Raw genomic sequence first — 11,674 nt, 5'->3', positions numbered from 1 at the left:
CAAAGTTTGTCATACCTTTAGGATTTCCCCCAGCATTCTTCCCACATTGTAGTACTCTATAATCCTGATGTAAATACAAGTAAAATTTCTTCTGTAAATCCAACATGCCCATCGGCATCAAAAAAAACCTGCAGATTGGACACTTTAGTGCAACATTCTTGCCCTTCTCTTGATATAATACTAATCCATAATTCCTATTCTCCTAAGACAAAACTAAGGTTCTTAGTTCTGTTCAACTGGGGCTACCTACAATGAGAAAAAAAAAAACCTTCAACTCTCTTTTGGTGAAGAAATCTGGTTTCCATAAACTGTAGTTTTGCTAACAAACCAGATCAGTAACATGTCATAAGTTAAAGTGAAGTCAAAGACTTTACAGCAAAGATCAGTGTGCTCAAACTACATGCCAACAGAGCTTTCTGTGCTTCTGGCGAGCTGTTCCTTCCTTACATAAATTGTATTAAAAAGTTAATGCTGCATGATGTTGTCATGATTGGACTGCTCAGGTCGCTTTTTCAGAAACGTCCATATAGTCCATCAAATCTGTTGGAGGGAATGTAATAATGACGTAAGAAAGTATTAACTGACCTATGACATAGCTTCCCTAAAATAAGACAGACCCTGCCCAACTGCCGACAGAAACATTAAACATTCCAGAGACATATGCTCACCACTTGGACATTTATATCAATACTAAGAATGCTGGAAAGAATTTGCTCTTGGACATGTCACTATAGCATAGTTGCATTACAAGAGCCATAATTATATCTCATTTACAAGTTCTAACTTAAATATTCTATTTTAAGCATTTCATCATTCTAAAGTGTTGTGGTATTGTCTGGTGGAGTATTTGTTTTGACTGTACAACTCATTTGGGATGCTTTGTAATAAACAGATTAAATGCAAAGTTTCAGGCTTGGAATTTACTCTGGGGAAGTATGATTATGGGAGAAGCCTCTAGAAGCAAAATGTGTAGGAATTTTTGTTCTATCTGATGTTGAACGAGTGCCGGAATACCTTCAAGTTGTGCACTAACCATTTTAGAACTTTACCAAAAGAAAAAACAAAATAAATTCATAAAAATATATGTACAGAGATGTTCATCATTGTATTATGTGTTACTGACAAAAAAGATACAATCCAAATTTCCATCAATAAAGGATGTATAATGATTGTTTAATCTATAGTTTGGAATGCTACGTGGCCATGAAAAAGATGGAGTGAGATCCATGTGCTCTAACTGAACGGTGCTCATGATATAGTATACATAGAAAAAGGCAGTGGCAGACCAATATTTGTAGCACATCCCAACCTTATCTGATGAAATGTGTGGATACAGATACAGATAGACATATAGATGGGTTATAAACCTCTCTAGATGACTAAATAAGAATATGCAAAATTCTAGATAAATAGGCACAAAATTGTTGACAGCAATTACTTTGAGAGAATGTCAGCAAAAGTTTCAAGCAACTACTCCAATTCTAATGCCAGTGCAACTAGTTTAAAACAGATAAACCTTTTGGAGAGACACATGGACCCCATTTTCATGTCTAAAGTGTTAGGGGACTGATTCTGAAAAGAGTTGGCTTAGTTGTATCTTTTAAACTATTTGTCAACCACTGTGACAGCTTTGAGATTAAGAGCTTAGAAAAGGTGAAATATAATATAAGCTAATAAAATTTTAGTTACGGAACTTTAATCAGCTCATTATCTGATATGAGTGAACCAAATCCTTCATAGAATTTATGAACATGAATTTTTTGTGGGAGGGATTCAGGATAAAATCAGGTTCTAAAACTTGAAAAAAGAAAGCAAAAACAGAGTTTATAAGGGTAATGCTCAGAATGCACCGAACTACTACTCTAGAGATATCATTGTACTTTAGATACAAATTATCATTCCTTCAAACCTATAAATATTGGCAGGCGTTGGTTGCTCAGCATGACGTATTTTTTCTTGTTTTCCAATGATATTTCTGGCCATTAAGGATAGCCACACATACTTATTAGGAGTGTCAATTGGAGATGACTGTGTTTGTAGTATGTGTAAATATTGACCTTTAAGCTAATAATTTCCTTAAATATGATGAAATATATCATTAAATTGGAGCCACTGAAATCAAAGGGAAACCAATAAATCATGAGCAGACATCAGTAAATGAGCCTGGAAGATCGTGTGGCATATGACCAGCGCTTATAGGGCGTGGGTGGGTCTTTGGGGTAAGGCAGCTGGTTAAGAGCAATTCTCAGAGACAAATTCCAAAGAAATGCGGAGGAGGGAGACAGTCTAAGAAGTGGTCTCTTCAAACCAAATGAGATGTGAAGATGGAAAATATGTAGGGAAAGACTTGAGGTTAGACTTTTTTTTAAAGAACTAGTGTATTTGTTCTTGATGGTGGTTTACTAATTAAAGAGAGTCCAAAATTCAGTCTTCCCTAGGGACTATTTAAATAGTTCCCAAACTTTTGAATAGCCATAATAGTTGTATAAATATATAAAATATTTTTATTGGCTTTCATAAAGCATATTCCATATTACCAAGCAAAATAAACACAAAAGATAGTATAAAAATGATTTGAACTTTGAAAAGACACCTAATTCCACATTTGAACAAAACCTCACATTCCAGCAGCCGATGAAACTGTATCATTTATGCTATTGATTTGACTGCTGTCACAGAAAACCAGTATAAAAGTGGCTTAAGGGCTTCCCTGGTGGCGCAGTGGTTGAGAGTCCGCTTGCCGATGCAGGGGACACGGGTTCGTGCCCCAGTCCGGGAAGATCTTACCTGCCGCGGAGTAAAGTGGCTTGGCTAACATCTTTCTCTCACACATATATAATTGGGTATAGGTAGTTCTTTAACAATATGTAGGCCTTATGTTTTCAATACCTTAGACCCTCTTATCCAACTGCCCTGCCACTCTGAGCCTTTATCCATATTCAAATCAGTAAGAAGAGGAAAGGGTGCAGGAATGGCCACACCCCTGGGTAAAGGCAAGACCCAGAAAGAGTACACTTCTTTTATTTTCCTCAGATTTCATGCGCTAGAACTTAGTTGTATGGCGACACCTAGCAATAAGGGCTGAGAAATGGAGTCTGCATCCTGGGCAAGGTGTCTGCTGAAAATTCTATTATCAAAGAAGAAAGAGAAAATATTTATCGAAGGATAACTCATAACATGAATATGTTGAGGAACAACACCTAACATAAATATATTCCAGTATATCATGGCACGTTGTGAGTGAAATAAACAGGCTGTGTATGTGTTCTGTGGCAATTAAGGATAGCCACACATACTTACTAGGAGTGTCAATTGGTATCTGTATAAATACTTGACGCTTTAACTTCACACTGCAGAATACCTTTCCATGTTAGGAAACTATTTTATGTGTGGAAGTGATGTGGATCAAATGCTATACTCTTTCTTATGGAAAAATTGCTCAGGACCAAAATATTATAATGTATATACTGTACTTTATCTGTGGATAAATGTAATACATTGATTAGCAATGACTGAAAAAAATCAAATATTATCTCCTTACCCTATCTTTAAAATATGTACGTATTTGATAAAAGCACACCTATACCTGAAAAGACTTTCTCATTTCTTGCTATAACCTTCCTGATCCTTTCTATGTCCTGAATGCCTATATGGGGGCTTTGTAGCATGAGAAAGCTAACATTGACCAATGGGTGACATAAAGTACATAGTAAATTATGCAGAAGATGGAATGGACCAAGATAGGAGGTCAGCTAGAAAAATATTAAAGGGAAGGGAAAAATTGTCTAAGAAATAAAAACCTAAAAGATGGTTAAGCTGTGGCCCCAACATTGAATGAAAGCAAGGACTAGTGGAAGAATTAGAGTTTGTTAATAAGCCTAGTATCAGTTGACAAAGAGGGAAGGGATGGGAAACAGAGTAAAGTATACACAGCTCTGCAGATAGATTCATAATGACAGTATGATTTTACATGAAGGTCACACTGGTTTTAAAGACACAGGCTTATTGAGCAGATTGTATTGTTTAAACCTTTTTCCCTAGTTCTAACATTAGGGCTGGCAGAGAAAAGTTGTTACCAGGTGGAAAGTCAATGTGTAGATGGATAACATCAGGTCTTCTCAGCCATATTTTTAACTGGATTTGTGTCCCAGGTAAAGCTGGCACCTTTGTGAGTAGCTCATTTTGTGTGTTAAGCCACAGAAAACCATCAGATTTTTTTCATGCTATTTAAACTAGGTTTTGGGCTCATAAACAACTAGAAAGCCAAAAATATATCTGCAGGTATTTGGGGCTCAAATATTTTGCCTCATAGCAAACATAATTCCCCTAAATCCAACCAGAAATGCAAAAACATTTAATTATATGATACAGGATAACACTAGATATACTGTCTGGTAAAATTAATCAGTAATTAATAATGAGCATCTTCAATATCCCAGGTCCTGTTCTGTGGACGTGGTACACCACCATGAGCCAGATGGTAGAGTTCCTTACATTGTGAAGCATATAATCCCTGAAACACTGCTGAAGTCCCCAAATAAGGGTTTTGTTTGACTAACACGTAAGGCCAGCACTGAGGCAGGAAGCATTAGTGAGAGAGAAGGGGAGTGAGGGCACAGGAGGAGTAGGGCCGGGGAGAAGAAGGAAAACAGGAAGAAAGAGAGAGAGACAGAGAGGGACAGAGAGAGAGAAGGATGGGCTAAAGTAGGGTACCAAGGGAAGCACCGGTCAATTGCAAGAAAAAGCAGTGACACAATTCCTTGACAAAAAGTGGATTTGTAGGAGGCTAGCATCAGATCCTATCTCAACGTGACGCAGTTACGGTTATCACCAGCACAGGTTTAACAAGGAGACAAGTAACATGATTTTGACTTTCGCAATTACAGAGCAGGTGGAGACAAATAATATTTCCTGCCATTTCACAGGAGGAACTCTGCCGACTAGAGCCAGCCCTCGTGGGCTGTGTCTCCACCAGGCTGAAGGTGAAGACCGGATAAGCTCGTATTTCAGGATCCTCAAATGTCTTCACCTTGGAGGGACTTTCCCCAGTTTCCTCAGCCAAGTTAGTTGCTTGATTCTCTTCACTCACAGAGGACTTATTCCTATTAGATTGTTTACTGCAAATACATCTGATCCCACCGTCGCTAACGAAAATGTCAGCTCATTTGGGGAGAGTTTTATGTCTGTAGCAATTTAATTTTGTGTCTATAGCATCCATCTCAGAGCTTAGAACCCTGTTCATAAGTGTTTAAATGAATGAATAGCCATGTCATGGTAAAGGATTTACTTTCAGAAGACAATATCAGGAGTCAAGAACCCGAGTCATAAGGATACAGAAGAAATGAAGTCATACAACCAAAATCAGTGATCAGTTATCCATAACCTCCTCTCCGTTCTCCCTGCTATTTCCATGCTAAAACAGGGCATGAGGGGACAAGAGGGAGGGAAGAATTATGTAAAATCTGGGTCTCTGATCTCTAGTTGCTCTGGTCTCTTCAAATTTGAGATGATTATTACCCTTTGCCACAAAACAATTAATTGTCACTAAATAGTTATAAAGCAATCTGAGTGGTAAACGTTATTTAGAAACTACTCAGTTGTCTCCTGAAAGGAGTGGGCAAGGGTGAGTGTAAGGAGAAAAATATTAGAATATCCGTTCACATTTATTTGTAATTTATCCTTTCACTTTGTATATATTTTATAAGACATATGATATATTAAATGAAAGCATATGTTATAATTTATAAGTAAATAGCATACACGTCTTCCCTGAAAAGTACATATTCAAAAATGTTGGGAGGCCACTGGTTTAGAAAATCTCTAGTTTTTCTGGTTAATGTCATTGTGAGGACATTGGGAGTAGACGAGAGATGACAGGAATAACAGAGTAAGAAATTAAAAGACAAGTGAATAAGGGAGAGAGAGGGGCTCCTGTTCAGAGAGTGCCAGACAATAGTAAATTTATTTTTAATTTCTGTTGTGAAAACCACATCAAGTAGGGAGATTTGATGCTAGATGCCTTTAAGGCAGAAAAATATACTGTGAATGAGAACAATTAGATTTGAAATGTTTCTTGTTCCAGATATTTTTGAAAAAAAAGTAGTTATGATGTGTGATGGGCCCCTGATCCAAGCAGTGACTTTTGGACCAAAACTGCAAATTTACATTATTAGTAACAAGATCATTAATAAGTTCACATTAACCCAGCATCAGCGTTTGTTGGAGCAAGAATTAATACACTTTTATGATGTTATTTTAAATAATTAATGGGTATTTCAGAGCCAACTGCACCTTAGAGGCTATCGTAATAGTGAAACTGATTTAGTTTCTTCCTGATGGATTTCTGTTACTATAAACCAGGACCAACTAATTAATCTTTTAATACCAACAAAACTAGCATAGGTTTTGGCTGCCTCTCTCGAAGAAATGCCAGTATCCACAAAAGTGGGGATAACTAGCAAAACCTACAACACAGAGCCCTGCCTCTGTTATCTGGGCACTAAGCACAATGGTGCCAGTGGAATCTGTTCATTTTCTGGCTCGTGTTCTTAGAAATAAAGTACTTATCCCTGCTGCCAACAAGATCTCTATTCCACAAATAATTTTCTGTCAAGAAAATTATAGTGGTACTTTAGAGATAACCTCACAATTTTCAAAGGAAATACAAGCAAATAGGAAAGTCCACTTTTATTCTTTTTTCAGTTCTATTTCTATGTTGGCATAGGAATAAAACTAGTGATTAATGAACCTCTTCCATTTAGGGTTCTATTTTTTGAGCCAGTAAAACTTCAAAAGGATATACTGTTTTTCATATACATTGAAAGCTAACCCAGAGGGTTTTTTTTTTTTAAGTTGAAATAGCATCATTATTTAGTCTAGGAAATGAATAGCTTTGGTCTGAGCTTAATTTTCTAACCAAGAAATTAAGCTGTGATGAGGAGTATCATCTAAATTGAGGGGTGTTATTTAATTTGTGGGCACTTTATATGTCCCTGAAAAATGGAGACAACAGTCCCTATATCACAAGGTCGTTAGGATTATTAAATGAGATGGAAAATATTGTTCAGCGCTACATAACACAACCACTAGAACAATCCATTACTTAACCAAAATTTGAGGTGAAGATTTGACAGATAAATAACTGAAGAATTGCAGAATTAGATCTGGGAATAGGTTAAGTGCTAGTGGAATCTACAGTCACAGTATATATAGTCAACCAGGGTATAGTAGCTACTTTAGCTGGAGATTCCTCCAACGCTTCACAGCCCATGGTAAATCTCCACAGCTTCTACACTGTGGTGCTATACATAGAACGAGGTAATTAAGCCAATGGACTCTAAAAGCAAACTGCTTCCCTCACTCACAGCTTTGTAATCACGTAGATTACTTACTGTCTCTGTACCTTGGTTTTTTCACTTGTATAATGGGATGCTTCGTTTTGTTCTTGGGAAGATTAAATAAGTTCATAAGTATAAAGTAGTTAGAACAGTGCCTGACACATAGTAAACACCATGTGACTTCAGCTATTAGGAGCAGGAGTTGTTGTTTTCTGTTTGTTTGTTTCTTTTACTAAATTGCTCTAGTTACAGATCTAAGAATAAGCTGAACTGTCTGGGAATAATTGTGGAAAAAGACTGACAACATTTGAGAGAGAATTTAGAAAGTAAGTCAACCCACATGTACATCTTTGCTATCTAATTATCATTATAGAATAGAGTCTGGAATATGCATTCATTAACTAAATAAATATTAAGTACCTTCTGTTCCCCCCATGCACTTTGCCACGTATGGTGTAGAATTTGAATAAGAATCATATATGCATCCTTACCTGAAGGAGCTTACACATTAGTAGGGGCAATGTAGCCAAAATAACAAATAACAAAATAATCAGTTAAACTAACTTTAACAGCTATTACTATTAGAACCTAATGTAATATTAGGTTTTGAACCACAAGTACAGAAACATCCTGGCTCAACCTAATCCAAGGTAGAAAGTATTAAGATCTGTGGAGCTAGCGCTTTAAAAGCTAGGGTAGGGACCCCATCCAGATGAGGTCAGGGGAGGCTTCACCAAGGGGTGCCAGAGCTGAGCTTTGAAGGATGAAATGACTTTGCATTTGTGAGAATGAGAGAGAGGGATCTCTCTGTGCTTACTTTAACTGTTCTTGGGAAATACAATTTTGTTTTTAAATACACAGACTTAAATCTTAGGGAATAAGTGAAATAAGCAAATACTTCCAAAAGGCCATTTTGTAAACAGACACTTTTAAATGCTAAGGTCTTCTCTTTACAGAATATTTCATGGTGATATGAAAATCAAAAGAGGATGGACAGTACTTCATATGCCAGACTTTAGCTTTGGCAAAACAGCTTTCTGTTTTCAAACTTAGATTTTAGCTAAGTAATTTCTGGGCTCACTTTATCTTAAATAAATAAATATATAATCTAGGTTTCAATATACTAATGGGTTCCGAAAAAAATGCTAGCCACGTTCATTTGCTCCCCAGCTAGTGTTTGATTAGTTAGCAGAAAATTGAAATGAATTACGGAAATTTGCTTGATGACTAAAGCATCAACAAAATGGTTTGACTATAAATTAATGATGAGAAGAGAGAGTGATTCCCACTAACTTTCACACCCTCATAGATATGTAAGGATCATGTAGGGAATGCTATTAATTTTTTTATAATTAAGGACGACTGTCACAAAGTTAGTTAAAAGCATAACTGCCTAAAATCATGAAAAGTAAAAGCAAGAGGATAATTCATTTTTTGCTAAAAATTAAATTGCAGTTGTGATGTTTTGTATTCCACTCACATACTGGCCTTTGGAAATTGGAAATTTTCTTTAGAGTGCTTCAAAGAGGTAACCAAAGTTGATTCAGTCAAAATGTAACAGATGAGAAATGTGCTTTATAAATATCTCATAAAAGGTAAAGCTTCCATTTTCATTTTACTTGAGTATAAATCAAGCAGTTCTTTAATAACATGAGCCCAGAGGTTCTATGAGTAATGGGAATTCTCTGATGGATGACAAGCTCAGAGGACAGCATTCAACCACGATGTGGCTCACAGTGTTGTTACACGACAGACTCTGAGTGAAAAAGACTAGTGCTCACGTTCAGTGTGCTGGGTAACAGCCTTCGTTTCTGACATTATAATTTAAATATTATTTAGATTAAATGTCTATGTATACTACAAAATGCATTTATGAACTTCTGAATGACTTAACCTTTTTCTTAAGAGAATTAGGAAATATATAAAGCCCAAACCTATAGCAGGAAATCTAAGGATAAAATAAGTTCACTTAACAAAAATATTCTATAAATATACAAAATTAATAAAGAATACATGTATATGCATATAAATTAAGTTTCAATATCTGCAATAATCAAGCACAATCTGAGATGCGATATTTGGCTACCTGCAGTAAGTACAGTCTCTACTGAGACTTGGAATAGAGGACAAATCACACAGGAACTAAGTGGTCTGTATTGCAGGGAGGTTAGTAAGTCAGCTGATGGTGCTCTGCTCCCATGAGTGCAAAGGACACCAGAAGCAGGCTCCGCCTCTGTGGTTAATATCACCTTTGAGGCCTGTGGACCATTTTCTCACACCCTCACCCCTCTAAGGCCCAGGGAAATGGAGTTTGAGCCAACGCAGCCAACTAGAGCCTACATTAAGAAACAAACAGCTGAATTCTTGGTGCAGAGGAATTTCTTACAGTGTGTATTTGCCATTGCGTACATGGGACTTTAATTTTCAATCCATCCCTCAATAAACTCCCTTGCATTTTGTCTCCATTGTGCTGTAAGATGGTCACATGATGTTGAATGTCCTGTCATGTGTTCATTTACCCAACAAGTAAGATGTTGCTCAGTCGACTAGTCTGTTGTAGGCAGCATCCTACGGACAGATAAGGGATGAGAGATGAGAATTTGCTTTTCATAGGTTTATGGAATGTTCCAGCAGGAAGAGGCTTAAAACATTCTTGCATTTCACTTAAACTGGAATAATGTGTGTGTCTTGACAAGGCCAAGGAGCTGTAATTTAGAGTGTTAATAGTGGTATGTCCTGTTACCAATGCAAAGTTGCTGCCCCACGGGGAAGATGCTGACTTGCATATTATCATGAAAAGCTATAATTTAAAAGTAATCAGAAAGAATCGGCCAACATCGAAATGTAACACAAACCTAATATTAAGGTTTTTTTGAACGATGAAAGGAAATGTTTTATCCTCCTATTTCAGGCATTCGTCCACTTTGTGTGCAGGAAAAAAAAAAACAACACATCTTTGAGAATTTAACTACCATTTCAGGTATATGCTGACAAAAATATAAAATAAATTTTTAGAAGCTGAAAATAGAGTCTAAAGTGAAGTTTTTCTCAGCTTCTCTTGCTTTCTAGTTTTATAATAAAAAATGGCTCTTTCCTGAGGCATGAATTTTCATTTAATTCAATTATTCTGTACTCTTTCCCTTGATCAACCTAGACTTTTATCATAAATATTATCTCTCTCCACTTAGAAGTTACAAAGTGCTTTCTCTCAGATGTCCACTGTGTTTGGGTTGAGGCATGATAAATTTTAAACAAGCTGAAAAGTATTTCAAACAATTTCCATACTGTGAGCAATCCTTAAGGAGGCCAGAGGAGAAAAGAAGCTAGCCAGCCATTTCAGCATCATCTTCATGCAAATTTTTTTAAAACATATTAGTAATCATGTAAAGCACTAAATTTTTATGCTTAAAATTCTATCTAGACTAGAAACAAAAAGCGTGCAAAGTTGTACATTGGCCTGTCCTGGGCAACTTACAATGGAAATAAATCCATTTTTCCCATGCAATACCCTATAGTTACTGTAATCCTGAATTTCCAACCCTGACCACTGAGAAAATGTATGTTCTTGATAGAGAGTGAATGGGCAATAGTTGTATTGCTTACATGAAGCCAGTTGATTAGGAAATTTAATTTCTAACTTTCACATAAATCTTTTCCTTTTTTAAGGGGACCGCGTTTACTTGGGAGTTGTATTGATACATAAGTGAGTGAGTGAGTGAGTGAGTGATGCGTTTGAGTTGCTGCTCAGTGTGTGTGCTCCCAGCATTCTCTTCTAAAATCACAGGACTGTGCTCTGCTCAGCTGGCGCTCTGGTTGTTGTGCCAATCATCACAACAAAAATTGGTGCACGTAAAGTTGTTTGAAGCAGGGAAGGATGGGTGGGGACGGTATACGAGAACTGGGAGAGTACAGGGTCTAAGGGGGAAGGAACATTTTTAGGCTCCTCTTTGTTATCAATCTACATTGAAGTCATTTCAAATCTATGGTTTATGCTGAAGGACCAAAACAGAATATTGTGAATAATCAAAATGGCCACACCATAGTTTCCTACACAATATGGGGGCTTGTGGCACAAAAAGTAAAAGTCAGTCTCTCCTAAGGAGGAAATAGTAGATGTGTGTTAGTGGAAGCCAGGACCCCCCGCTACTGGAAGAGAGTATAAAGCAGTACAAAGTCATTCTTAAAATACCAAAGAGGTGTAGCCAACACACTTAAGGTGAATCATAACCTTGTCTAGGGATGTTTGATGTTGTTCTGCGTTTCAAATCTATGGGAGTTATACATGGCACAGTGTTTTGAAGTTAGTGTTACCATTTCAACCACTTACCCATAAAACT

The 11,674-nt window shown here is 36.8% G+C and overlaps 1 protein-coding gene across 1 annotated transcript in view; it reads left to right on the top strand.

Annotated features, from left to right (window-relative positions):
- Positions 1-11,674, top strand: part of DLC1 (DLC1 Rho GTPase activating protein) — a 475,727-nt gene that overhangs the window by 102,538 nt on the left and 361,515 nt on the right. The window lies entirely within an intron of this gene.

Source organism: Neophocaena asiaeorientalis, unplaced genomic scaffold (genome assembly GCF_003031525.2).
Source record: "Neophocaena asiaeorientalis asiaeorientalis breed wild unplaced genomic scaffold, Neophocaena_asiaeorientalis_V1.1 scaffold14, whole genome shotgun sequence".
In the NCBI taxonomy this organism is placed as follows: Eukaryota; Metazoa; Chordata; class Mammalia; order Artiodactyla; family Phocoenidae; genus Neophocaena; species Neophocaena asiaeorientalis.
The sequence above is the reverse complement of the archived record's forward strand: the minus strand, read 5'-3'. Positions and strand labels throughout refer to the sequence as shown.